General features: G+C 33.2%; 1 protein-coding gene across 2 annotated transcripts in view; it reads right to left on the bottom strand.

Annotated features, from left to right (window-relative positions):
- The window catches only part of LOC112599161 (brain tumor protein), a 46,154-nt gene extending 23,752 nt beyond the window's left edge, over positions 1-22,402 (bottom strand). The window contains exon 1 of one of the 2 annotated variants that reach the window (XM_025345942.1): positions 21,810-22,402. The gene's annotated coding sequence lies outside the window, so the exon portion shown is untranslated. Of the gene's footprint in view, positions 1-8,951; positions 9,231-21,809 lie in introns of those variants that run through there. The other variant, XM_025345943.1, reaches the window with a different exon arrangement.
- Positions 22,403-27,319: the final 4,917 nt, after the last annotated feature.

The raw sequence follows: 27,319 nt of genomic DNA, 5'->3' as shown, positions 1-27,319 counted from the left end.
CACAGAAATATAGTAATAATAGATTAATATAAAATATAAATCCTACAATCCGAATTTTTATTTGAAATAAAATTTAAATTATTTCAATCGATAATATTTCACGCTCAATAGAAACGTGTTGTAGGCTACAGCTTGTAGTTTAACGCGTAGATTTACAGGATTTTTTTTTGTAATCTATCAAATATTTTATTTTTGATTTACAACACAATGACTTACGTATTTCATAAATATTATGTATATTATTATAGATATTTTATTTTGTCCAAAATTGAGATTAAATAGTAAATACATTGCTGTTAGTTATATCATAGATTAAATAATGTATTTAATCTATGGTTATATATTTATACGCTGTTTTATGTTATTTCTGCATGTTATCTGGATGTTATTTAGGTTTATTTCCCGTGTTTGTGAAATAAATATTATGTAAATAATTGTTATTCATTTGACATTTCAACTTTTATCGAATGAGTAAGTAATATCAAGTGCATACGCGACTACGGAGAGTAAATACATATTATCATTACTGAACAAGAATCTATAATTTGTACACTGCTGTAAACATGATATTATAATACGTGGAATAAAAGTATTTCTATTTCTGTGCCATAAGACGGATAAACACGAACATATCGATAATATCTAATGATTAATATTTCATACAGTCTACAACGTTTCAAAAGGCATTTTATGCACGCATGTTATTATAGTGTTTCACCGAGTTTGTTATATTTGTACAGGTTTGGTCTAAAAAGTTACTACCGAAAATACAAGTAATAAAAACGTATGCAGATACCTACACGTACTGTACAAAAAGAACCAGCGCTAATGATACTATTGTATAACAAAATAATATTATAAATTATAATACATAGCCACATAACTACATAAGTACTTTCATGAAATAACGTGATGACAAATAATATGAAAAGCACACATATTGTTTAATAAATTATAATAATATATGGAAAAGAAACGAAACAACGAGGATGACGAATGAACATTGAACGCGCGCACGCTGCCATAGTAACTTTTAAGTATACAAAAAATAAGATATAGTACCTACTACATTATTATTGTAATATAAATAAACAATATAATTGCCATGTTTGTACACGTACAAATATTATCATGTTGAATAAAATGTACGCATCGTAAACCGGAAAGAGTCGAAAAGAGAATATTTTCGTGACAATAATATAATATTATATACCTACGATTCGCTCTGAGCACATACGTCGTTTTCATTGTCGTCGTCGACGCCATCGATGACACGGTAAGTCATAAACATCCGGACAATTTACAATAAAAATAATAGTAACGATAAACAAATACAGCTTTATATAATATGATTATACACTATTTATATTTTATATTACAAGATAATATAATATTATTATTACATTATTACTGTAGTAATTAAAACGCCTAAGAACACACATTGTGCATTTGTGCATACAATAAAACTCGTACAATAATTATGATGGTGATAGTAATAACAATAATAATATAATATGGAGAAATATCGAGACAATAGAGCGGCGTCGGCGACGGCGCGACAACAATAATAATATTAAATATAAATCTAAATGGTTCGCATTTGTTGCATGTTTTGATATATTGAAATAACTACTGCTGCAGAAAGCGGAGAGAGAAACGTGGTTTATTAGCACGAACCGACCATCAGAGTAATGTTTAACGATTCTAATTAAAAAAATAATAATAATAATAATAAAACCTCTCTTTGCGTAATATTACTTATTCCTCTCCGAACCTCCTTCGCCATACCCATCGTACATACATCAATCGTGTGCATGAACTTGTGTGCAATATAATATATTATAATATGTATACGTGAGAGTGCACGCCAATTACAATAATATACATAATATATTTTATACACAGTATACGACCGATAAAGCTCGGGAGACCGAGAGTGACTTCGTTACGCACCGATGGGATTTACGATTTTGTTACACTTTGCATCCTCCGCAGCACCTCACCCCACCGACACTCTTGTTCGCCGATTTAACCGGAGAAAAAAATCGAGACCGAGAAGTTTTTAATACTTCGGCTACGCACGGCGTCTCGTCGAACAGTAGATATAGGTGTGCTTTCGGAAACGTTTCTTTTCCTGCGCGATAAATCATTTTCCCCAGCAATGCCATCACCACGTAGAGACTAGATGACTTAAATCTTCTTCGGAAAAACCATTCAACGAGCCATTAATTTATCACTCTCCACCGTCACCTTTTATACATGACCAAAGACAGACTGTGTGGCGAACAAAAATCATAAATATACACAAATATAAATGTGTATATTATTTTATATAATTTATAAATACTGGTATCACAATTATTATTTTACCACATACTGCACGAAGACTATATAGCTGGTTGCTACTCAATTTAGTATGTCAATATAATGATATAATAATTATAATGAATGAAAACAACAATCACGCAAATAAAATAATTAATAAGTAAACTATTCGACTGCTTTACTTTTTCTTATCGAACGCTAAATTACTATTATTATTATACGTTACGCTTAGGCGCTCGGATGTATAACACAATAAATTAGCCTATTATTATTATTGTTATGATAATATTATCATATTTTTCGCAGAATTTATCGTTATACTATTGACGGACAGTGTATACATAATATATTATACGACATAAACGACATGTATTACATTTATCATGTATGCGTGAAAACCTCTGTTATCGATTATTACTATGCTACATTACTTTGAATATACAATGATAATAATAGTAATGATTTTAACTTTGCACAGCGAAGTGGGAAAAGTGTACATTCGGTAGGTGGATTATTATTTATGAAAAATTCTAATAAACGCATTGCATAAAATGTTATAACATACAGACATACAGTAAATTGTTTCTCGTGAATGACACGACAAGTTTAGGAAAAAGAAGCGCAGCAGAAAAAGAAGAAAATCCTAATCACGTGTTGGGTGTACAACAAAAGATCGCACACGACAACAAATCAAAAATTTCACATTTTGTATACAATATTATTAATATATATTATATCTGATATATATATATATATTATATATTGATACTTATCGATTATAATATAGTTATTCAATTAATTGTAAATTGTACCTATTATGTACAATGTAGAGAGATGGATACGGACACGCCGCCGCGTCCGGTGTGCCGCTGGTTCATTGTTTTGAGACGTGGCGGTGGCGGTCCGTCTGTAGTGGACATAGTATTATTTATTAATTTATTATTATAGTCAGAGGTACGCATTCTGAACTACAAATAATCATAGTCATTATCATTTTTCAATGTTAAAGTAGGAGACCAGAAGATACGCGTGCAGTGCATAATGCGTTATACTCTGGAAAATATACCATGTATAGTGTTACATGGTGGCGGCGGAAATAACTGGCTTTGTTGTCATTGTCGTCTTCGTATATAGTTCGCGGCGACACAAGGCTTCTCGTCGTGTGCATAATAATATTAATATTATACGTCCTCGTTCGGCGCGCGTTGAGTGTAAAAACAAAAAAACGGATAGCTCAATATTAAGTGTCTCGGTAGGTCATTAGAGAAACGGAAAGAGAAAGAAACAGTGACAGAGAGAAAAGACACACCAATCCTCACTTAACCGTGTGCGTGCTGCAGGGAGGTTCGACTACCACAGGGTCGTTTGGGAGGTGCACATTTCACACGTGTCGTCGTGTCGCGTAAGTGTCGCGTTTCCTCTGCTTTATGCACAAAATATTATTATATACATAGCCGAAAGAGAGGAAATGTCGGTCGAAAAACACTGCACGTGTGATGCCCGCACGACGTGGTTCGGGTTACGTCTGGTCTCTAGTCTGGCCCATACGTGGGAGAACATCTATGTATAATAAATATCTTATTTACAACGTATATACAATATATGTAACATATGGTACCGTTGCAACCTATTTGGATTTACGATTTCGTTCGTTCCAGCAGCAACGGCCAAACTCTGCAGATTACAAAAAAAATGGCATATATACTAATCAATAATTAAAAAAAGCGTATATTATGTGACTGCCCGATACGAGAAGAAACCGGTAATAATCGATCTATCAATGACGAATGACGATTTCAGGTTCAGAAGATTGTATAGGATTTTAACGCGATTAAACACAGGCGTGTCAAAATCTATACCCCAGGGATATACTCTAGTGATATACTATACATTATAATTTATAAAATGTCGTCCAGCAAATTAATGTTTGAGGTGTGTGACCAGAACGATTGACCGTTATTATAATATAGGTATGTAAAAATAACCGACGAGTTTCTTCTTTTTTTGGGGATAAACGACGTTATGTTGTGTTGACAAAACGATAGGTATCGATTTTCATCCGAACCGTTGAATAATATTCACATGCGAAGAATCCTGCAGGATCAGTTAGTTGGACGCCACGTCGGTTATGGTCTAACGAACGAATACACTTATGAAAGCGTCACACATAATATTATTGTAAATTGCACAACACAGAAAACAAAGAGTAGCGACAAAATCGTCGTGTATAATATTATAAATTATCATGTACCTATACAGGTATACTGTAGCATGTATAACCAGCTAACCTGCACGTCAACACTTGCACGCTGCAAGTCGGAACACGTTATCTATTACGAAAGAAAACGACAAAATAAACGTTCACCGGTATAGTGGAATTTATTCGATAATACAACATGATTATAATATTGTTTATTTCGTTAATAGATGCAAATGTATGCGACTCGGTCAATTGATTTTACTTTCGCTCTTGGCTCCGGAAGTATCGATCGCACTCGCACACACAAACACCAGTGCAGTAGTGTGAGAAATCTTCGATACAAAAAATTGCGTATACATGCAGCAGCGAATCTGCGTTGTATGCATACAACTAATATATTCTGTAGCGGTTGACAATAATGTGGCTTTTTAATGGTGCGGAATTCCGTTTTTTGTCATTAAATCCGGTTCATTTAATCTTATAACCATTTATGTTTCATTGAAAATATATGCGCACAATAGTTTAAACGCCATTGATTTGTTAGAATATTTTAGATATAAAATCCCCTTGGAGGATAAACAGATTTCTTTCAATCCAGAGATGTGTTTTTATATATTCACATTTTACAGGTTTTAATAGCGAACGAAAACTAAACGTATAATAATAATTTTCAATTCCTCTGCCCTCAGAAAAAAATGTGAATAAAAAAAATGTTTACCGTCTTCTTTCATTATTTTACATAATATTTGTATTAAAAGTTTATAGTATTCATAGTATTGTCAACACTACGCTATTGCGATAATATGAAACTATGACGTATATATTATATTTGTGTTTCAGTACACAGCACGCACGGAGCTATTGTTCATTCTGAGATTGTTTGACGGAGAAACTTTTGGGATAAAAATGAACGAATCGAAAATTAAGTATAGTGCACAGTGCACACTATTCCTAACCAGTTATCTATCAAAGTTCAATGTACAAATTAGTTCAAAGTTAATTGGTTATACATCTAAAATAAATCAAAAACCAATCGCTTATATTATTATAGTATGCATAAAGTTAACTCAAAGATTATCATACTATGCGCATAGTATATGAATTAAATTAAAAATACATATAGACATAAAGAACAATATCCGTAATATTATAGGAGGGTCATATTATACCTATCAGTATACAGTTGATTGGTTTGATCTGTATCGGACAGGCTTAGATACAAATATACAATGAATAATGGATCAAGTTTGTCGATTTAGTTAGGAGAAAATAACGTATATAATTTTAATCACGATGGATACAGCATAATATGGGTGGTAAATAACGAAATTAAAAGTGTTGACAAGTGACTATATAGTCTATTGCATATAATATATAAATATAAACCTATTCAACAAGGTGATTGATAGAAATCTTACAGGTTACAGCTAGGCTTTAGTATTGCATATCAATGACGACTAAACTATTGTGAACCATTATAATATTAACGTGTAACAACAGTGTATATATATAGAGAGAGATTAAATATAAACATGAATAGTTCAAGTTCAATTAAAAAAACAACAAATAAATGAATAATTTAATTTAAAAATCAAATGAACTAGTCGCATAACGTCGAGGTTAATTAAAAAAACATTTTTAATGTACTTAAATATTACACAATTACATGCGTATTACGTGAAAAACACGTTCAGATGTCTTGTGCACTTAATTGTATTTTAAAAATCTCTAACACTTGATAATTAATTATATAGAAAATGGTCTTGTCTTTAAAATATTACATTATATTATATTCTAATGAATTAAAAATATTTGTTAGATTCTCGAAGTCCTATGTGCAAAGAGTGAAGGTGCTACATAACCCCATCTCAAAAACCGTTGTTGGACATATTATACGCGCGCATTTTTAGAGTTCATTATAATACGTGAAGTAGAATGAATGTAATTTATAAAATTTAAAATCCAAGCTGGTCGGCGAAAAATATTTTTACATCTCAGTGGACGCCCTTTCTTTAGACGTTGTGCGAGCGATGAGCTAGCCATACATAATGGGACTGCTGCTTAAAATAATGTGCACGCGGCCGCGACGAAACGTTTCGTTTCTCACGTCCCTTTGACCTCACCATAAACATATTACAATATCATATAATATCGGATTACACTATTGTGCAAACACGCGAAGAAAACGGTCACAGGGCGATGTGATCCTCTCACCCCGCCGGGTCCTAGTGCACTGCTGGAGATACCACTTGACCCTCCAGCTTCAGCTGACCCACGCACAGCTCCCACAGCGCGGAGGAAAACCCTCGGAAATCGCCGCTCTCCCGCTATAAAGACCGGTTTTCCCAGCCGCCCCCGAAAAAAAAACAATATTTTAATAATGCACACTCGACGTTATCGCGTAGAATGTAGAAACACTGTGCCATCTGCATGCGATTGCTACTAACGACGACGACGTCAAAACGGTATAATATCATGGGCGATGCATGGAACAAAGGACATATAAAATATGTATATATAATATATTATATATTATTTATTATAATTTATAATACAGTAGGTATAGAGATTGGCGGTCTACACGAGCAGAGTACGCGGGTACACCTCGCGGGTTCAAAGCCCGCAGATGATCTGTATGTGTTTCAGTGTTTGTATACGCAGCCGTGTGCTCGTGTGTAGATGTGTGCGAGCAATGCTCTGCAGTAACTGCGTTTTATTTTTATGTATATACAATATGTGTGCGTATAAATATAACAGCGTAGTTTACCCATCCCCCGCCACACCCTTTCACAATGTATTCTCCATATCTACGTATATAATATATTACACGCGCGCGCACACACACACACACACACACACACGTACATTTGTATATATAATATGTATGTGTATATTTATTATCTAAACACATAAACGTACGACTATATATGTTTGTATGTGTATATGACGATATACGCGCGTGTATATATATTGTATGTAATAATAATATTCTATTCTCGATAGGTAACACAACTGGTTCCTCTAAGTAGTAGTGGGCAAAGGGTGTGCGTGCGTATGAGAGTAAGAGCTACATAATATTATGGTGATGCTCTCTCTTACTCACTCTCTCTCTCACTCGCTCACTCAGCACGCTGAGGGAAGCGGCTGAATTTGGGCGTTGTGGTATTGCGGGTAAGAGGGGAGTGTTAAACTTTGGTAAAACCGTCGGTCGCCGTTTAATTATTACTAAAATAGCACCCCGTCACACTCTTCACGGCGACGAAGATCGCGAGTGGGGTGAACTTGTCGTATCTGTCTTTTTTATTTTTGCGCGTCGTCGATTAAAAACAAACAAGATCTCGGATCTTTTCTGAGTCTCCATGCGTCGTTGTGTTTTGTTGTCGCATACGACTACATATCATTATTATTATAGACACGTCAGATTGTTTCGCGTTCGATCGGATTTCGAACTACAATATGTCAATATATACTTAATCTCGGATACGAAATCGTGACGCTACGCAGAGTTCCGATAAACCATCTGTATTACAAGTATATAGGTACAGTTGTATAATAAGATATCACCGCTATGGGCAGGTTGTCCCATTACACTGGCGGCGCGGTATGAAATTTGAACCTTTTCATGTGTTAGTGCCGATCGACAGTCACAAATTATTATATTTTTATTGTTATGTTACCGATGACTGTATGTCCTAGAAAATAATTTAATAATTCAACTGAAATCTACCATATTGTAGTAGTATGGTGCTATTATTGTAGATTGTATAGATAACCGTGGATTTAATGAATAGGTCTTAGAATATTATAGAGCCAATATAATAATACTGTGATTTTAATTATTTCACACGCTGTTGGCTCGTCACAATCAAAATGACGGATTATGATCAGTAAAAAAGTATAAAAAATGATATTTTTTCGGAATCAAGTCTTTTCTATCAGAAATATTTAAAAAAAATATTATTAACAATTAAATACAAATAGGTAGCTAATACGAAATTTCTATTTTTTATCTGTTGTCAATTACATAACAACAGTGAATTATTAGTGTATTTTTTAATGAAAATATGTGAAAATGTATTTTTAACCTTAACTCTGTTGCTGCTAAAACTTTAAATAAAATTCCTTTCGGTTATTCTCAAGATGTTGACAAAACAAAATATTTGCGACAATCGTTGTTTAATTATATGCTTTACTGAGACCAACGTACGACTCTAATAATAAAACACTTAATGTACATAGTAACGTTTTCAAACTCCACCCAGGAAAATCAATTCTTTATTATATTGTATATAATATAAAACGCGTACTAAAACGAATCGGAAAAGTAATTAAATCAGATTGATTGTGAACGGTAATCTTTTCACAAAAGTGTAAACGAAGAGATAAGTTTTGCAAAAAAAAAAAAAAAACACATTATACTCCTTACTTGTTGTGCCGCGAAGAAGAGCATCGAAGCCCGTCATTGAAAGCTCTCGACGAGTTCGTCTGACAGTTAACATGTATTTACAATAATATAACCGACGTTTATTATAGCGTAATAAAAATATAATATTTTAACGGACACTGTTATATTATATTAACACTTCACAAACAAGATGTGCGTTTCGGTCATTTGTCTAAACTTGAATTCGACCGTCGAATGACATCGCGTTTTCCACAGAACTCTATGTACACACGCACGCGCCACGTAAGACCATATACAAACACACTTGTTGTTCGTACGACGTACCAAATCTATATAGGCGAGCACGAGGCTTCTATAAGCACACTATATATACATAAACGTATAGTTTTTTTGTCCTCTCTCACTCTTTGACTCTGAAATACAAACACATATACAGACAAACGAACGAGCAAACGAGCAAGCGCGCGCACATACTTTGGGTTCACTATTCCCACCCGTCGTCGTGTGCAACCCACTGCAACGCTGCAACTGAACAGTGACGAAACACCCGACTGTAAAATACGTAAATATAGCCCGTAGTAGTGATAGCAATATAAAAACGACAGCAGTAAGTGAACATATTATTATTATAATATTGTGTACACCACGATACAAAATAATATATCGGAGTTGGGATGTAGTACATGTATTATATAAGTGTGTGTATCGGCAGCGATCGGGTGTCGACGAAAACATATTGTCCGGTGCAGCTGCAGCAGTCGTCGAACGAAACGAAAATATTACATACATATATATTACCACACAATGGTTAATTCTAATTCACAAACGCGTATATGCGTGCATATTTGTATACTCCGTGGAGACGTTTAAATAGGTGTAGGTAGAGGCGCGCGTTGTGTATATATATTTAGGTACACATATATACATAAATATAGACGAAAAATGTGTACAAGTTCAACGCACTTATCGTGTCGGTGGTATTTAGGTAGGTATACGTGTTTTCTTTCAATTTTTTCTTCTCTTGATACTTTTTTGTGTACCCGAAACTTTCTTTTGTTGATGTGAGTAGAGTAGTGATGTGATCCGAACGAGATATAATATTACGTTGCGGCCTGAGACTATTGTCACTGTATAATATAGAGTTGCATATCAGTGCACTGTTCTCGAAACTGACCGACAACAAAATAATAGTGTATTACCTCTAATACAGAAAAGTCCGAAACCGCGGTATCAGTTTGCCGTTATTATTTTTGACGATCCGGTCGTCTTGTACTAGTAATTGTAGGTATAATCATATGCAACCGGTACGACCACGGTAACACAATATCATCATATTGTACGATATCCGTTTTCGAGTCTTTCCGCGACGACCCCTTCCCGCTTGACGGACCACCATATCGCGCGTATTATTATACCCGCACCGCTACGTATAATATTACACACCACTACGTCTAGTGTTTTAAGTACTTTATTTATTTTTTTGGCGTGTGCATTCTTGTGGACGACTTGTTCGCAACCAGCACTACAGTAGCAGTGGTTGGAAGGGTCTGCTGACGGTCGGTGGGCACCGCATACATACTTAGGTATACCTCTATATAATGTATAATATGTATTTATATAGGTAGGTAGGTAGGTAGGTAGATAGATAGGAATTAACTGAAGCGGCGCAGTAAAGCGCGGAGTTTACAATAGGATATATGGCGATTATTAATAACGCGGCTTTTGTAATACGCGACACGGTTTTGACGGTGGTGAGGGGGAGACGCAGAAAATTATTGCAGCACCCGGTGGTGGTGGTGGTGGCGACGGCGGCAGAGCCAGGTGAAGTCGGCAAACACAGCACACATATAAATATATAATATGTATAGAGGTAAGGACGTAAGGTACGATTGTATGATATACATATATATATATGCGTGTGTGTGTGTAACTGGTATAATATCATATTTAGGTTTACGAAGGTAGTATGTACAATATATACACGCACGCACTCGGGGCGTCATTAATAATTCCGACATTAGGACACCCTGTGCCCGCAGCAGTGGGCCTTTGCACAGCGGGACTCTACCCGGTCGATAATAGAAACGTTTAGCTTGTTGAATCGAAAACGTCATTATTCGGAAACGAGAGAGCCAAGCGCGACGGCCGTGCAGACGAATGGGTGGCAGGGAGGTAGAAACACTGTGGAGGGCATATTCGTATAAATACATGTACATATTATTATATTGTTATTGTGGGGGTAAACCAGTTAAACCGGCAAAATTTCGACGGCGACGATGTGCAGTGTGTTAGCGTGGAGGGTATTGTGTCCGTGACAAATGTCGACGAAAAACCGAAATACTATACCGCCAACAGTATTTCCGAACAATGGAACACTCCCCTCCCCCAGATCGATCAACATCTCCAATGATAATAATTATTGGACTTGACACGGAATTTCGCTTCGAATTTTTTTTTCCATTCCATCAAAACCAGTTACATACGCACAGATGTTCCAGTGAATAAAACTATTACGTTAAAGGGAGAACAATCGAATATATATACCCACTTTCCAATCATTCGATATCCAACGCGTCATTAACTTTAAATAATAACAATATTAATAATGAGTAATGTAATGAAAAAGAAAAAAAATCGAGAGATTTTCAATAACTGTCGTCTTTGTTACATGACGTTGTGTTGCACTCAGCATGTTATATATTTATATATACGAGCCATGATGGGTCAAGCACAGTGATCTATATGCACGTTTGCGACGAACAATTATATTTTCCAAAACGTATATATTATGTAATGATATAAGTATAATAATCTTATATTAAACGAACGGGTGAGTTTATTGGATCTGCAAATTAAAATCAATTTATCGGTAAAATATTGTTAAGCAACTATGGTAATCGGTAGGTAACATCACAGTGCATTGATTTATTACCCGTGTATTACATTATATACGTATGTTTAATATTATGATATAAAGCATAGTTACGAATGATAAACACGCTAAATTAAAAAAATTTTTATGTGTTTATCAACGTCAGTAACGGATTTAGGATTTTTCGGGGATGGAAGATATGCATTTATATGTATATATTATGTAATGTTCTTGAAATTTCTTTTTTATGTATAAGTGAAGAGGGCACATAATTTTAATGTGAGTACGTATGATTGAAATTAAGTACAAAAAAAAAAAATTAAATTGAGCTTATAGGGAAATTATGATTTAATATGTTTACGAGTTACGGCCGTTACGGGTGTCAAGACGACTGACTTTTGAAGTAATTGGATAATGACAATGTTTTAAAAACGTATGTAATAATTTAACTAATACATTGGAGCCGCAAGTATACATAACACAATGATATATATATATATTATCAAGAAGGCGTTACAGTAATCACGAAATTTCAACTATACAATACACTCTTAAAGTCTCAACTATAATAATAATAGAGCAACCGCAGCTACCATAGTATAAGCATGAATTTTGTTCTTTTGGATCCACTGTGCGAGTGTTATGAGTGGGTTTGTAATTTGTATACAGCTTAAGTGCCGTGTACACACGTAAGGTATATACGAATTCGCATATAAAAAAGTCGCGGGCTATTACTGAACGATGATTCGATGAATATATAATAATATACCCGCCACTCGTATATTGTATATAATACAATATAAATAATTATATTATAGGTAGCCAGGTAGTTATGTTTTAACGTTATAATATATATGTGTAATAGTAATACAATGCTTCAGCACAACATAATAATATTATTATGATGATGATATTTTGATAAGTCACAATTGTACAAACAATTCACCACATCGACATCTCAATAATTGTAACGTGTTTTTAATCGACCAAAACAACATAATAATATGATCGTGTACACGCCGCGTAGTATAACGTAATATATATATACACACGAATAGGTTAGATGTAGAGTGTACTATATGTTGTATTTTTACAACGTTTGCGCGGTGTTCTTTCTGCAGGGTCGACCAGAAACGATGAGGTGAACAATTTTTTTCCGATTTTTTCGACCTCAGAGACCGACGACAATGGGAACCGAAATCTTTACTTTCTCATGAAGGCGTCTCGTCCACCCCTTCACCGACCTTGATTCAATAGGATTTTTCGACCTGATTGCACAACGGCGTCTACGCTTAAACTGCCGCAGTGGCATGCGCACATATTACCTACACACAATGTCTACGCGCTCATCCTCGTTAATTTATGTACCCTGTTTTTTCTCACTCTCTCTTATTCGGCGAGTGACGGGCCATTTGTGCGCATAGGAGTGAGAAACGAAACAACACGCATGGCTGTTGTCTACCTGCGATTATATATGATATATATGTATGTATAAATACACATATACCGTAGACCTTATACCACACACGCGGATAAACGACATACCTATATAATATAATATACATTATAATAATACCGCGATACTGGCAATACCGTCACATCATAAGTGCCGCCGCCGCTAAACGGATTTCATTGCTAAGTTTCGGGCGAAAAACTCGTTTCGAAATGCATAAAATGCGTTAATGTGTAATATTCACAAATGGAAAACCACCCAATGTCGTAAAATATTTGTACACCGACAAAAGCTGAAATCACGCTAAAATTATGTATGTGGAAGGGGTGGGATTCATGAGGTTCGATTCATTCAGAAATTCAACATTTATCAAAAAAAAAAAAAAAATATTAAATATTATTTAAATCATAGTTTGACCTAATATCAAAACTTGAATTTAGTATGGACTAAAATTATTATAAATAAATACTATTTTGGTTGCCTGAAATAAATATCTATAGCTTTGCGGGCTGTTAATGATATGTTAACTGCTGAAATGTCGAGGTTATACTATAATACGGAGTTGCGTGTCAAAGGTGAATTATTGGTTTTTATTTTTAATTGCCCAGTGTCTGGGTGTGTTCTAAAAATATCTTGTCTTAGGTCATACTTATGTCGCATACAAGATTGTGTCAGACTATAATATTATTTTTTGCGCGCACTCAACACACACATCAATATTGGTGAAATAGGAGTTTAAATAAAACAATTTTTATTTAAAGTTTTAAAATTCAACCCAAAAAATTATTGAAAATAAAAAGATTATTTAGAATTTTGTTTTTATGATTCAGTATTTTTAATAGGTGATATAAACAAACACACAGATAAGAATTTTAATTTTTTTCAGTAAAAAAGAGAATAACATGTTATATACCTAATATTTTACCACCCATGTATGTTTGTCAGCTGTTCCAATTTTAAATAGATATATTGATGTAATAATTGATCCAAATCATAGTGTTTGTATTTTTTTATAAATTATAGAAATTAGAATATTGTAAAATATTATACCTATAAAATATGTTGATAATAACATAGTTTGGAAGTTTGGGAGAGGGGAGTGGTGATAGCTTCGCTTCGCGTTTTTATAAATTAATATTATGGAAGATTTAACTGTCCCCTCCGAAAAAAATTTGACTATTTTCACCTATGTATGTATTAATATAAAATACGTAATTCTATTCTATATACACCTATACATAAAATATGCACTACGGACTATGTGAAATAATATTGTGTTGGTGCGTTATAGTATGTTTTCTTCAAGACGACAATCGCACAAGAGAACTAGACTGAGTACACTGCAACGTCTGCACTCTGCAACCAGTATTTTATATAGTCTGTTGCGATCCGTTTCGTTTAAAATTCGGTGCCAATAAAAATAATCATATATTAACACACAAATATTATGCTTTCGTATTATTTAGGGCCGCCACGTATTGATAGCCGGAAATCTCTCGTTCCGGAAACGTTTCGAACCGTGTCGCAAATATTATTTATTATTACTTTTTTTTCTTCGAAACAGCTTAGCTGACTGCCGCGTATCCAAAAAAAAAAACAGAAACCGTCACTATGGACCGTTGCCAAGTCGAATTCTAGTGAAATGACGTAATCTGAATGCACGTTAACGTACAAAATACCGTGTAGACTCAATCTGGTTTGAGAATTATAATAATAGTAATAATCCCTAACTCATAATAGTCATAATAATCCAGTCAGAGAATACGTGACCATACATACATCGATCAGTGGACAGATATGAGTAAGTCATCGTTATCGAATAATTCGACATGAACGGATCTATGACATTTCAGTGTTTAAGGCATGACAACAATGTTTTTGCGCATGAAATGATTTACTGCTGAAATATTGTGGTAGTAATAGAGGCAGAGGTATAATTTTCAAAATTTAGCATATAATGTAAAAAAAATAAAATAAACATTGGCTGACTATAATATAAAAGTTGCTCACAAATGGATACTTCCAAATTAAAAAAAATATATTATATAAAAAACATAAATCATAATAAAATTGATAAATTGAATAATAATTGATCGTTTCTTTTTAATACAACCGAACAAGCGATTTCGTACACATTATATATACATAATGCGAGTTAAAAATATTATTAATATTTTTTTTCAGAAAATTCATAATACATTTATTAACTAATGTTCAACAAATACATTATCTAGCTAGTAGAATTTAATTTAAAAATATATCTCTGTTATCTAAAAGATTGTTTAAAACCATCAAAATGTTATTATTTATGTAAAAAAAAGCGTCAATCAATGTCAATAACAAATCTCTGGAATAAATAACGCGTCGGTTATGGGACGGACACCTTTAGGAATGATTGGTAATGAGGAATATAAAATATACAATATTTGCTGTTTCGTTTTGAGTTTTTCGTATACTACATACTACGGTTTCTGATGTACATGATTATAAAATATAATGCCGAATATATGATGTAATTCCGAACACCAATCGACAGCATTAACAATTCGGACGATATTCAATATTGTTAGACGCTTGCCGTAATCGTTAAGTGTTATGAGTTTTATGACTGTCATGAGTGTTGTGACATTATTATTATTTTTATACGCTTGGATGGGATGAGTTCCGTGAAACGGTGACAGAAACTCTTGCAGAATCGAAGGGAACAAGTGACTCTTGTGCATTTTGAACAGTGTTCGATCGTTGTGTGCCCACATCTCAAAAATCTGTTGAACCGCACGATACAAATAATCACACCGAAGACCCCATCCCTACTGTCAACGTATTATTATTTCCGGCGGAAAAACACGCCAAGGCCCTAAGGGCTCCTACGTGTGCCGCCGCACTATAGTGACCGCGTCGGAACAACGTTCGCGCGTAACAATGCACTACTCGACCCGCGTTGTCGTATGACGAGTTAGGTGTGGGTTAAGGAGTGGGTAAAGTGGGTTTGTTGTACGACGAATAATACAATAATTGAAACATAACGCGTGCAAACGAAACAACGACAACAAAGGCGCGTCGTCGATGTTTGCACAAATCTCGTGGAACGCCTTTTATTTTGGGTTTGTAAACAACGACCCCTTTCACAGAAATTATGTATTAATATTATGACGTTCTGCGTGTTGTTGCCACCGTTAATAATACCTTAGTAATATTTTCGTAGACTTAAAAATTAATTAGGTGACGCGAAGTCGAAATTCCGCAAATCATTGAGAGATAGTATTGATATTTTTTAAACGCATCACGGTTGTGCGAGTGAAACGATCTTCAGACGTTCGTGGAACACGAGACAGGTCGACTCGAATCGTCTCCGCGACGAGAGACGACGATAAAACTGTTTCGTTTGGAGGGTTTAATGAACGTTTCTCCGATTCACAAACGATTCCGCAGCAATACTCCAATACTGACTTATTACTGCTATGATAGTGTTATCACCATAATCAGAGTGTGTGCGCGGAGAATTGAGCATTTAATATGGGATTTTGCTGGGGTAACTATAAATCCAAAGGGGCTATACATAGTTTGTTTTGAAATAATTACACGGTTGTTCCAGTGAACAAAGGAACGGAGATTAAATATATTACTATTGAAAAACGAGGAACATAAAGTTTATAATTTATTTATTTTGTTAAACATATAAATAATAATACTATAATAGTGTAATGTATCCATTTTTTTTTTTTTTTTTGTAAACTTATAATTTGGATTGTTAAGTTTAACAGTACTTTAAATATTAGGTATGATAATATTCATTAAAAAAAGATACAAAATATTCTACTTAATATATTCTCTTAAAATTGATAAAAATGTATTTTTTACGTAAAAATAACTCAAGAACGACAGAAAATATGCTTTAATATTTTGTAATTTTATTTCATTGGTAAATGACAAAAAATATATGTAAAGGTAGATCTCAAAATTAAAATTATGTTGTAGTGCCTATTTTTTTTTTTTAATTTAAAACCTACAAACCTAATCACCAAATTATTCTCAATTATTCAAAAACAAAACTTTTTCTAGTTCGACTTCACGTTTAACGAATCGTCTACAATTTTTAGTTTTATTAAACTTACAATTACAAATACTATAAGCAAAAAATATATAAATCTGGATTTGGATTACAAAAATTCAATCTAATAATGACTAAAATTATATTCATTTTTCGTGTCAACGTTCATTTCGCACATTTCAATAACCACTTCGTATTTATCATGAACATTTGACAGCATAAAATTATTTATGCCGAAAACAAAATTATGAATAAAAACAATAAAATGATTTAATGTAAACAAAATATGAAAATTTGACGTTAACTTATTTTGAAACAGTTCATCTTGATTCTTGGGTGTTGGGAGTAAATTTTTTGAATAAATGATTATTATTTTACCGTCGTTTACATGAAGGTACATAGTACGTGCGACACATAATGTGTATATGAATCAAGACCTTCATTCGTATTATAATGGCCGCGTACAATAGGAAAATACTATTAAGTTCCAAGTGGGTACTATAATATAATAGAGATATAATAATATGATTTACGGTTTCATTTATTTATATGTTGTTTATCGCCATCGTTTTTTTTATCCGTTTACGTGCAGCAATACAATATTATTATTACATTGCATGTAAACAATTTTGCTTACTGATATCATGTTTTATTTATTTTTTTCATTGCGGTTTTCTTTTTATTGACACGGATCCTATGACATTCGGTTTCAAAGGGACAACGCATGCCGCATGCGGCGTTCGAGCAATATTTGATTTGGTCGTATAAATACACACGCGCGTAACTTTAAGAAAATAGTCTAGGGAGTTGTTGAGACATTTTGAATAAAAATAATCCCAGAACGTCTTGTTAAATATATTTCCGTATCGCTTAGTTTTTTTTCCCGGGTTGTTATTACGCATAGCAGTCACTTTAAAATATATAATATATGTATACGTATTGCAGTTTAAAAAGAAAGATGTCGATTGGTTGATGAGACTATAAATTCATTAAATTTTCAACGAGTAAATAAAAAAAGAAAAAAAATCAACCGCCTGTCATGAAGCTGGGAGGGATTGGGGGAAACTATGAATTTTGACGAAAAACTTTGTAGCATTCTTTTTTATTTTGTACACAATTGTGCTACCCCACACGTGTGGTTTTCACTATCTCTTCTTTCTTTTGTCCATCCGTCCGGCAGCGATGAGCTACTAATGAGGCTGGGGAACTTGTTCTCCATTGTTCGCGGGAGACAAATCGTTCTGCTCTCGAGATATACAAAACGATGACGGAAAAGCGAAAGCAGTTTCTGTTGTCTCTTTACAGGGTGAGTCAATTGATTTAGATAAATCGCATGCATGATGTATCCATATGGCATAACATGGTAGGAAATAATATAGTAGCATTAACGCTGAAGTCAATTATTAATAACTCATTTGTAAACCACCAGCGCTAATTTTTCCAATACACACTACATCTCCCTCAAGATCTTTCTAAATTTAATTATTTTATTAAATCATCTAAAAAAAACTATTATTGTTGTTATTTGTTGCCAAAAATTAAATTAGTATTACATAAAAATTATGTTTATTACTTAAGTTGTATTCTTCTTGCATTAAACATATAGTGATTTATGTTAACTATTATTTAATTATATCTACGTTCTAAACACTTAAAAATGAGACATATAACACTATAGGTACTGAATCATCTATATTCTATATCTCAATGAATAACATCAAAGATAAAATTATTGTAAGATACTAACATCGCTTAAAATTCAAAATATTTTAATATACAATCCTTCATATTAGTTTATTATTAATCTTTAAATTACAGAGCAGTGTGTGACTGTAAAAATATAGTTGATGCCCGGCAGTAGGTTCAGAGTAGATAACAACCGACCACCACCCACCTATAACTTATATATGACGACTATACAATACATGAACATATATAGGAATCAGTGCCACTGATATGTAAGTACCTTGATAGGTATAAAAAATGCCTCGACCGGCGGCCATCGATCAACGGGAGTATAAAAAAACGAGGGACTATCAACACAACCGTCGTCGTCGTATTATCGTCGTTTAATGTCGTACGTCATCTGGGACGTTTCTCGGCGTCTGAGACATTGTTTTTTCTCCATTCCGTTTTTTGAACAGGTAAGACGACAAAAAAAAAAAAAAAAATCCACGAACGAAACGCGAAACGGATTATTTGTTTATTTTTTTTCGCTGTTCCCACCGATTGACGAACGAGTAGTGTCGTGAAACAATGACAGACGTCGGACACATAATAATAATATTTAATAATGATAATAAAAGCGATAATCATTACTATTAAAGCATAATATTAAATCATTGGTAATAAATCACAAAGCTATATTATGTATTGTCATTTTATTATTAAGTACGTGAGCGCATGTATTGTACTTTTATACGTGTCCGTCGGCAATGTTTCGCGAGCACGACTAGACGATTCGTCTCTAGACACCTCTAAATAATATCGTCGTTTCTTCTGTGGGATGCTGACATAATATGCCATATTCCAATAAATTAATATTATTGTGTATTAATAACTCAATGTTATACCTACACATATTTGAATCACGATAATACCATTAAATGTTCTGCGGTATTTCGATCCGATCATTAATTTGTATTTTATTTATACTGCACGTAGAGCATTAGACCGGTCGTGAATTATAGTATTATATTTGTCACTAATTGGGGCACGCTGTATACACCTGAAACACTCACTGCCTAGCCTGTACACACTGCGTGCATAATCATGTATATTTAGACGGGACTAATGGTGTAGCCGACTTGATCGTGAAGTCACGCGATTATAATATATATTGGTACGATATTACGATGAGTGTACACTGTACACAAGTTGTAGCTTTATGAGACTTTCATTTACGGCGTAGACGCATGAATCATTTATCACGAAAATGGCAAATCATTACGGTAATATACAAACGAGCGGTCAGTCGCCGAGACCTACTGGTTGACGCCTCGTTGAGAGTCGCATAATATACATCAAATATAAAAAAATTATAAATTACCAACTGAAAATACCTTAATAAATAAAACGATAAAAAAGTAATCATTTTTTTTTGTGTTTGAAAAAGTAGCAACACTATTTTATCCATAGAAGAAGAAAAATTGTATAATTTACAATATTTTTTTCTGGATTGCTATTTACTTTTTGAGTGATTCATAAAATTTCAAGCACGCGGTTTAATTATTATAATTAATATAATAAAATTAGTGTATTTTATTCCTTTATCGATATTTTTGTTATCGTCTTAATGTAAAGAAATAAGGAATTCAAAAATTCGACTAAAATACATTAAATAAAAAAAAAAATCGTTTTTATCATCATATATTTTAAAAACAATTATAAAGATTAAAATATAGTAGGTACATAGGTGACGGGGTCACGAAGGCTAGCGTAAATAGACCGAGTAGATACTTGAAATCCACACAAATTTTTTTTTTAATGTCACAGATTACACAATATACATGAATTGAAAAATATTATGTCTTATCATAATAATAATATAATTGTAAACATCTAATAAAAAAAAATCACCATTATGAAATTTTGTGTTTAATTATTTGTGCATTGTGATCGTATAACATTTAATGAAATTTGTCTACGAAAATAGTAATTAAATTGTTCTTTGACATCATCATATTAATAATTAATTGCAACTTTTTAGTTTACAATGTTCACATCAAATAACGATTGCCACTTTTAGGAAAACAACAATATAAACAGACTTATCTCGAAATCTATGTTTTTTTTTATAAGTTATAATTGTACAGTCATGTTTGCGGGAGATATAATTATATAATAATACGTATTATTGTATTTCATGTTAATGAATATTATAGCATATTTTTAGACAACCACTTGTATAATTTTGTGTAATTCGAATTTGATTTCTGTAGTGTGTTACCGAAATACATAAAATGCATATCATAATAATATTATAATATTATACTGCAGTTATTATTTTTGAATTCATATTTCATAAACGATGTCATTAAAATGACCTTATGATTAATTAATAACAATTTATTAATTCCGGTCTGATAATAAATCCCGGCGGATACCACACGCGTAATATACACATACGGAGCGAAAATATCACATAACATATGTGAGTCTGTGTGTACACAGACATAACATAATATAATATAAGCAAATAAAAACTCGGATCGTAGAAAAAAAATAAATAAAAATTACGTCCGAGGACCGTGGGTCGTTGACACTCGGTCCCTATCCGTTCTTTTGTTTCAAGTCCGGAGGAGAACGCTGTTTTGAAGAATGCGTCGCGGCTGCGGTGGCGGCGGAGGAGTCACGACGCTCGGGTAAGGGGGGGAGGAACTACGACCGGCCGGCCGGCGAGCAGTGACTACACACACGACTCCCCCACCGTGTACGACGTCGAACAGGTGTTGTTATTATTATGATTATGATTATTATTATTATTGTGTTTTCTTCACTCACCTTGACTCATCAAAAGGAAACGGAGTGACGCTGAGAAATTGACTGGAAAACAACAGTGTTTATCCGTATCACCGCAGTGGTGTGGGACTGGCGATGGAGTACGTACGCGCGCGCGCCGCAAAACGGATATTATTTAAAAATGCGCTTGTCGTGACCACGATATTTCAAAGATATTGTGTGCGGTAATTTCGTCTTGACGATTACGTTAAAACGGATACCGGTCGATGTAAAAACTCTTTTGTTTACAATAACAATAACATCAGCAACAACAATAAAAGTATTGTACTATAGTGTTAATTCGTACGGGGATCACAAGGGACTAGAATCGGTTGAAAATAAAATATAAATAATAATAACGTATTATATAATATTATAATAAATACCGCGGAATAATTCGTTTTTGTACGTACGAGTCGAAATTAACGCACTCGCGACGACTACTGCACGATTGTTGTTGTGATGTTTTTTATCTGAATAAAGTCTGTGCGCACGTTTACAATAATAATTTACAATATTTATTTATTGGACGAACGTTGTGTGTGCAACTTTCGGACGGCGCGCTCGGTGTTTCGCGTTGGGAACGACTAAATCGGCGTGAGCGCACACGACAACTGCTTGCCGGCGGCGTTGTTTTATCCGACGGGGTCCCTGCCGTCGCCGCCACCCCTTTTTCACGTCGCGGAGGGGAAGAGTCCGTCCGTGTGTTCCCCGCTCGCCCGTCCGAACACCCGCCCCTGTGACGCCGCAGGGCGGGAAACATATTATACCCGATTTCGAGGATCCCTTCGTCGCCACTGCTACACCAGCCGGCCACGATATAGTGGCCAGCCACCCACCCCCGTGTAACGGTGGCGGAGCTCTCCCCTGCAGTGTGCTTTGGGTGAAGGAGGCGGCGGTGGCAGTAGCAGTGGTGGTAGGGTGAAGTGAGCGCGATTGACAGGGACACGCGGCGGCGGTGGCGGTAGCGAGGCAAGCCGACGCGCCGGGGAAACACCACCGCCCCGCGACTGGTTAGGGGTGCGCGCGCGGTCGATACGCGAAACCATCCCCTTATCGCCGCCGTCTCTCCCTCGTCAGTCGCACATACCCGCCCTCCAGTCGACGGTTATCACCGTGCTTTACACTTTTTTCACATATTTTATATTTTATTTTTCTTCGTTATTTTTCCAACCCGGTCTATAGACTAATTGTTCAATCCCTTCTCTTTTATGCATAATATGATTTTATCACGCGTATACTGTATGTACATGGAACACGGGTTTGGCGGCGGAAGAGTTATACTTTTGCGTTTGATGTACTTCCGCTATCCAAACCGCATATATATAATATATCACATGTTGTTCCGGTCCGGCCGTATGATAGTGTAACACGATAATCGTCGGACGTTTAGACGATTTTTTCCCATAAAGTTGTTTGCTTTTTGCCCGTTGTCGCCACGTATTATAACGTATATAATATGTAAATATGTTTAATATACATGCGCGTTGTATTTATACTGTGGCACTGGCTATAATACAATAGTGAGGTTTTTTAGATTTTACATAGTTAGCGCAGTTTTAATCAGGATAGATAAATTTTCTACACGCGCTACTCATATGTATTAATTTATGAATTATAAATATATTATTAGAAGTTTTAGTTTATCTTTATATAATAATTAATATTACGTATCAACGGCTGTAGAGAAATATAGAAGGAACAGTAAACTTATGTTTATACGTAAAAATTGTAGTGACAACGGTTGCTCGCAGCGATGGTTTAGGGATTTAAACGCGGGTTGGATGCGTAGGGACAATAGTTTGGAACGTTTTGATGTTTTGGTTATACTATACTACATTGTATGTAATATATATAGTTTATATATATTATTATTATTATAGTATATCAGAGCCCATATACTGCCTGCACAGAAAGAGCGAAATTCTTATATCATAATATTGTCTGTTGTGATGCTACAGCCTGCAATCTATACCAGCGATTTGTTACCAATACCGTTCGCTTGAAATTGTATAACAATTTATAAATGTCGCATATATACTTATGGTTATTGAATTCGATTTGACAATGTGTGCGTTTAAATAGTGTATTATGTACGTGCCCCTGGTTATCAATAATCGCATCGTTTAGCTCCGAGCTATGACAGCTGAAGAGCTACAATAGTGCGCATATAATATTTTTTTTCAACTTCTGTAGCTTCTCGATTAATCACTATATAATCCCTCACCGTCACAGCGTGGTAGATTTATTGAAACGTGTTGAAGTTATGAATAGAAAACTAATGGCAGTGCAAACCAGGGCCTAAATTGCCGTATAAATTGTTTATATCTTGAATATTGTTATTCGAAGCTATTATATACGAACGCACACAGATAGTCTCACACAGTCACATCACTGATGTTTATGTACGAGTATATAGCACACGAATAAAAATACATTAATAATTGAGGTGTTCTCACAATACAATCAACAAGTGACTAAACAAAGAACAAAATCGTACTTCCAACGATTATTTAACTATTTAAGTGAACACAGATGTATGCGCATCGTTTATGCTTATAAGGCGTACTTATTACCTATGGACACGTAATATATTCGATGATATGCTAGATAGTAGATACAATAATAGTAATAGTTTTATTTAACAGATTATTTCGTTCAAATTTTAATTACAACACTGCCAGTTATTTTATAATATCATTTTTACTATTTACCATTTACCATTTTTTTGTTTGACCTACACCCTGAAATATTAATGTAATTTTTTTCTTTACGTTTTATAAAAGAAAAAAAGCCCTCAATATTTTTTAAGCCACCTGTGATGGGTCATGGTTTCCTTGTCAGCAGGAAAAAACATACTGATGGCCTTATATTATTATGCGGCGAATTGTTAATCAAATAAAAAACATTCATGACCTAAATATTTATTATGTTTAAAATCTATAAGACCAAAACAGGGGTTTTAATACTATTTTTTCTCGCTTTACAGAGTTGAAAATAATAATGTAGACTTTACCAGGTATTGATATGTAGTTACTAGTACAAAAATATTCATAAAAAAACATTATTACGTATATGTTGGAACAAAACGAACAAAATGCTTCATGATCAATTTCATAATTATTATTCATCAGTTAATACTTGTTACTCAATAGTCATTACACATTATATCTCATACATCATAAAAATATATTAACTTGTTATACATATAGTTACCTACAATATAATAAGTAAAATAGTATACGCTTTTGAATATTAAAAATGTATCTTATTAAATATTCATATTTAATTTAAATATTAGTTTTTAATTAGCAGACGAGTATTTCAACTAACTACTTGACTTTGAGCTTAATATATTTCTAATTTATTTGATCCATTTTATGTATAATTTATATAATTAATATAAAATCATATAAAATTAATTATACATACGAGTATATGTTGCATTCAATGATTAAAAATTAAAATTATGCATTTTATTAATTTCTCAATTGCCGAATAATTAAAAAAAAAAAAAAATATAGAATAACGACACGAGAGTGTCAAAGAATAAGATAAAATAATTATATTACTAGAAATGATTATAATTATTATTATTAATTAGAATAATTTATTACATGCTTAATATATTTAATATTTATAAAATGGTCTTATATTAAATTATATATAATTATTAATTATAATATTCATTAGACATACATTTTGAAAATACTAGCTTAATTTACCGTTTACAGTAATCTAGGCCGAATTGATAAATAATCGTAGTTGGCAGTATTGTATCACTTTTATCTTATATTATTATTTTTAATAATCGCTTTAAAACTAAACTGATAAAATTGAAATTTTTTACTTTTAAGTCGAATTAGTTTTTATGACCAAAAGAGGATCCCGAATGTTTACTACTGTGTGTAAATTGTTCTTACAATAATCTTAATTCTATAATCATCATAAATGTATAAGTAGATTAAATTTAAAAAACAAGTCTGTTGACAGTTACTATTATAATAAAATAAAAAGTTATTGTATTGCTTTGATTAGTTACTTAATATTGAAAAAAAAAGTTAATAACTTGATACTCATATTATTACAATTATTTATTTAAATTGTTTTAGGAACGATCTAGATAATAACAACAATGTTACCAAAAACCAATTTATTTAGAATTTCATTTTTTTTTTTTAATATCACTATCGTTTAAGTAAGCTCATTACTCATTTTCACGTTTTAATTTATTCTTGAATCAAATATGATATTTTTTTAAATTTTATTCTAGTTGTACCTAACTATTGTAAGAAACAAAAAATAAAAATCAATTTTTTTTTTTTAAAGCATAAATGATTTTTGGGTAGCCAAAGTTTTCTTGCCGTCTAAGTATGCCTGTATAATGATAATAACCTTATCGAATTATGAATTTAAATCTCACTCAGCTCCTATTTAACCTGCTTGGCTATATCATATTATAACAGCTTGACGAAGGTGCCCGTTGTACCTATCGGCTGTGTATAATATCGAATTATCTCTTTGTCGTGTTTTATTGATTAATTTTTATTACACGGCCTATAGTTTGAGTTCGGTGTTATATTTTATAATATCTTACCTAGTAAATTTGATTTTAATGTAATGTACTATTCTGTATGATAATTACTATATACCTAGTATTTTTTGTTGTTATATAAAATGCGCTTACACAGAATACGCTGTTATTCTCATTACCATTTACCAATAACTTATAATACCCATAGGTATGCGTAATATTTTAGTGTTTCTATACCATTAAAGTATCTAGTATTAATAAATAATGTATATACTTGAATTACTATGAAAATCTAATTCCAGGGATTAAATTTGATTAATAATCTATATAATATACTACCATCTGCTATGTGAATACCTATTAAACTAAAAGTAGAATTATTATAATATTGTATCAACTTATATAGCTGTTAGTGTAGTGCTGCTAGGTAAACTAATTAGAAATTATATTTGTTTTTTATTTTCGAATAAACATTGCAGATCGTATTATAGAAATAAAATTATCTTTTTAACTGCCTGTACCCGATAAATAAATTGTAGGCTTGTATAATGTATATATTATGATAATAACCTTCTCGGTAGTCATTAGGCTCATATTAAATGTTGTTTATTAAGTAAAAAAGACGGCAGGTGGTCACTAAAAATCATTAGCAACGACAAATGACTAATGAAAATGTCTATGTTGATATTGACGATGTGTTCTAGGCTCGTTAATGTTTCTTTAACAAGTTTACGAATAAAATTATTATACGCATCTGAATGTTTTCTAAAAAGTATTTACATATAATACCCGTGTATTATGGATGCGTAGAATCAAATAAATTATACGTATTAATGAATACGTGTTATTACATAATCTTAAAGTAACAAAATCGAGTAATGATCGTTATAAATATTTTTTGTAGATATTTTATTATAGCATTATTAATATAGTCGTCAAAAAAGGTATAATTTCTACTTTTGCTTGGCAGTTTTAAAGT

This window comes from Melanaphis sacchari, unplaced genomic scaffold (genome assembly GCF_002803265.2).
Source record: "Melanaphis sacchari strain LSU unplaced genomic scaffold, SCAv2.0 Contig4_pilon_pilon, whole genome shotgun sequence".
Lineage (NCBI taxonomy): Eukaryota > Metazoa > Arthropoda > Insecta > Hemiptera > Aphididae > Melanaphis > Melanaphis sacchari.
The sequence above is the reverse complement of the archived record's forward strand: the minus strand, read 5'-3'. Positions and strand labels throughout refer to the sequence as shown.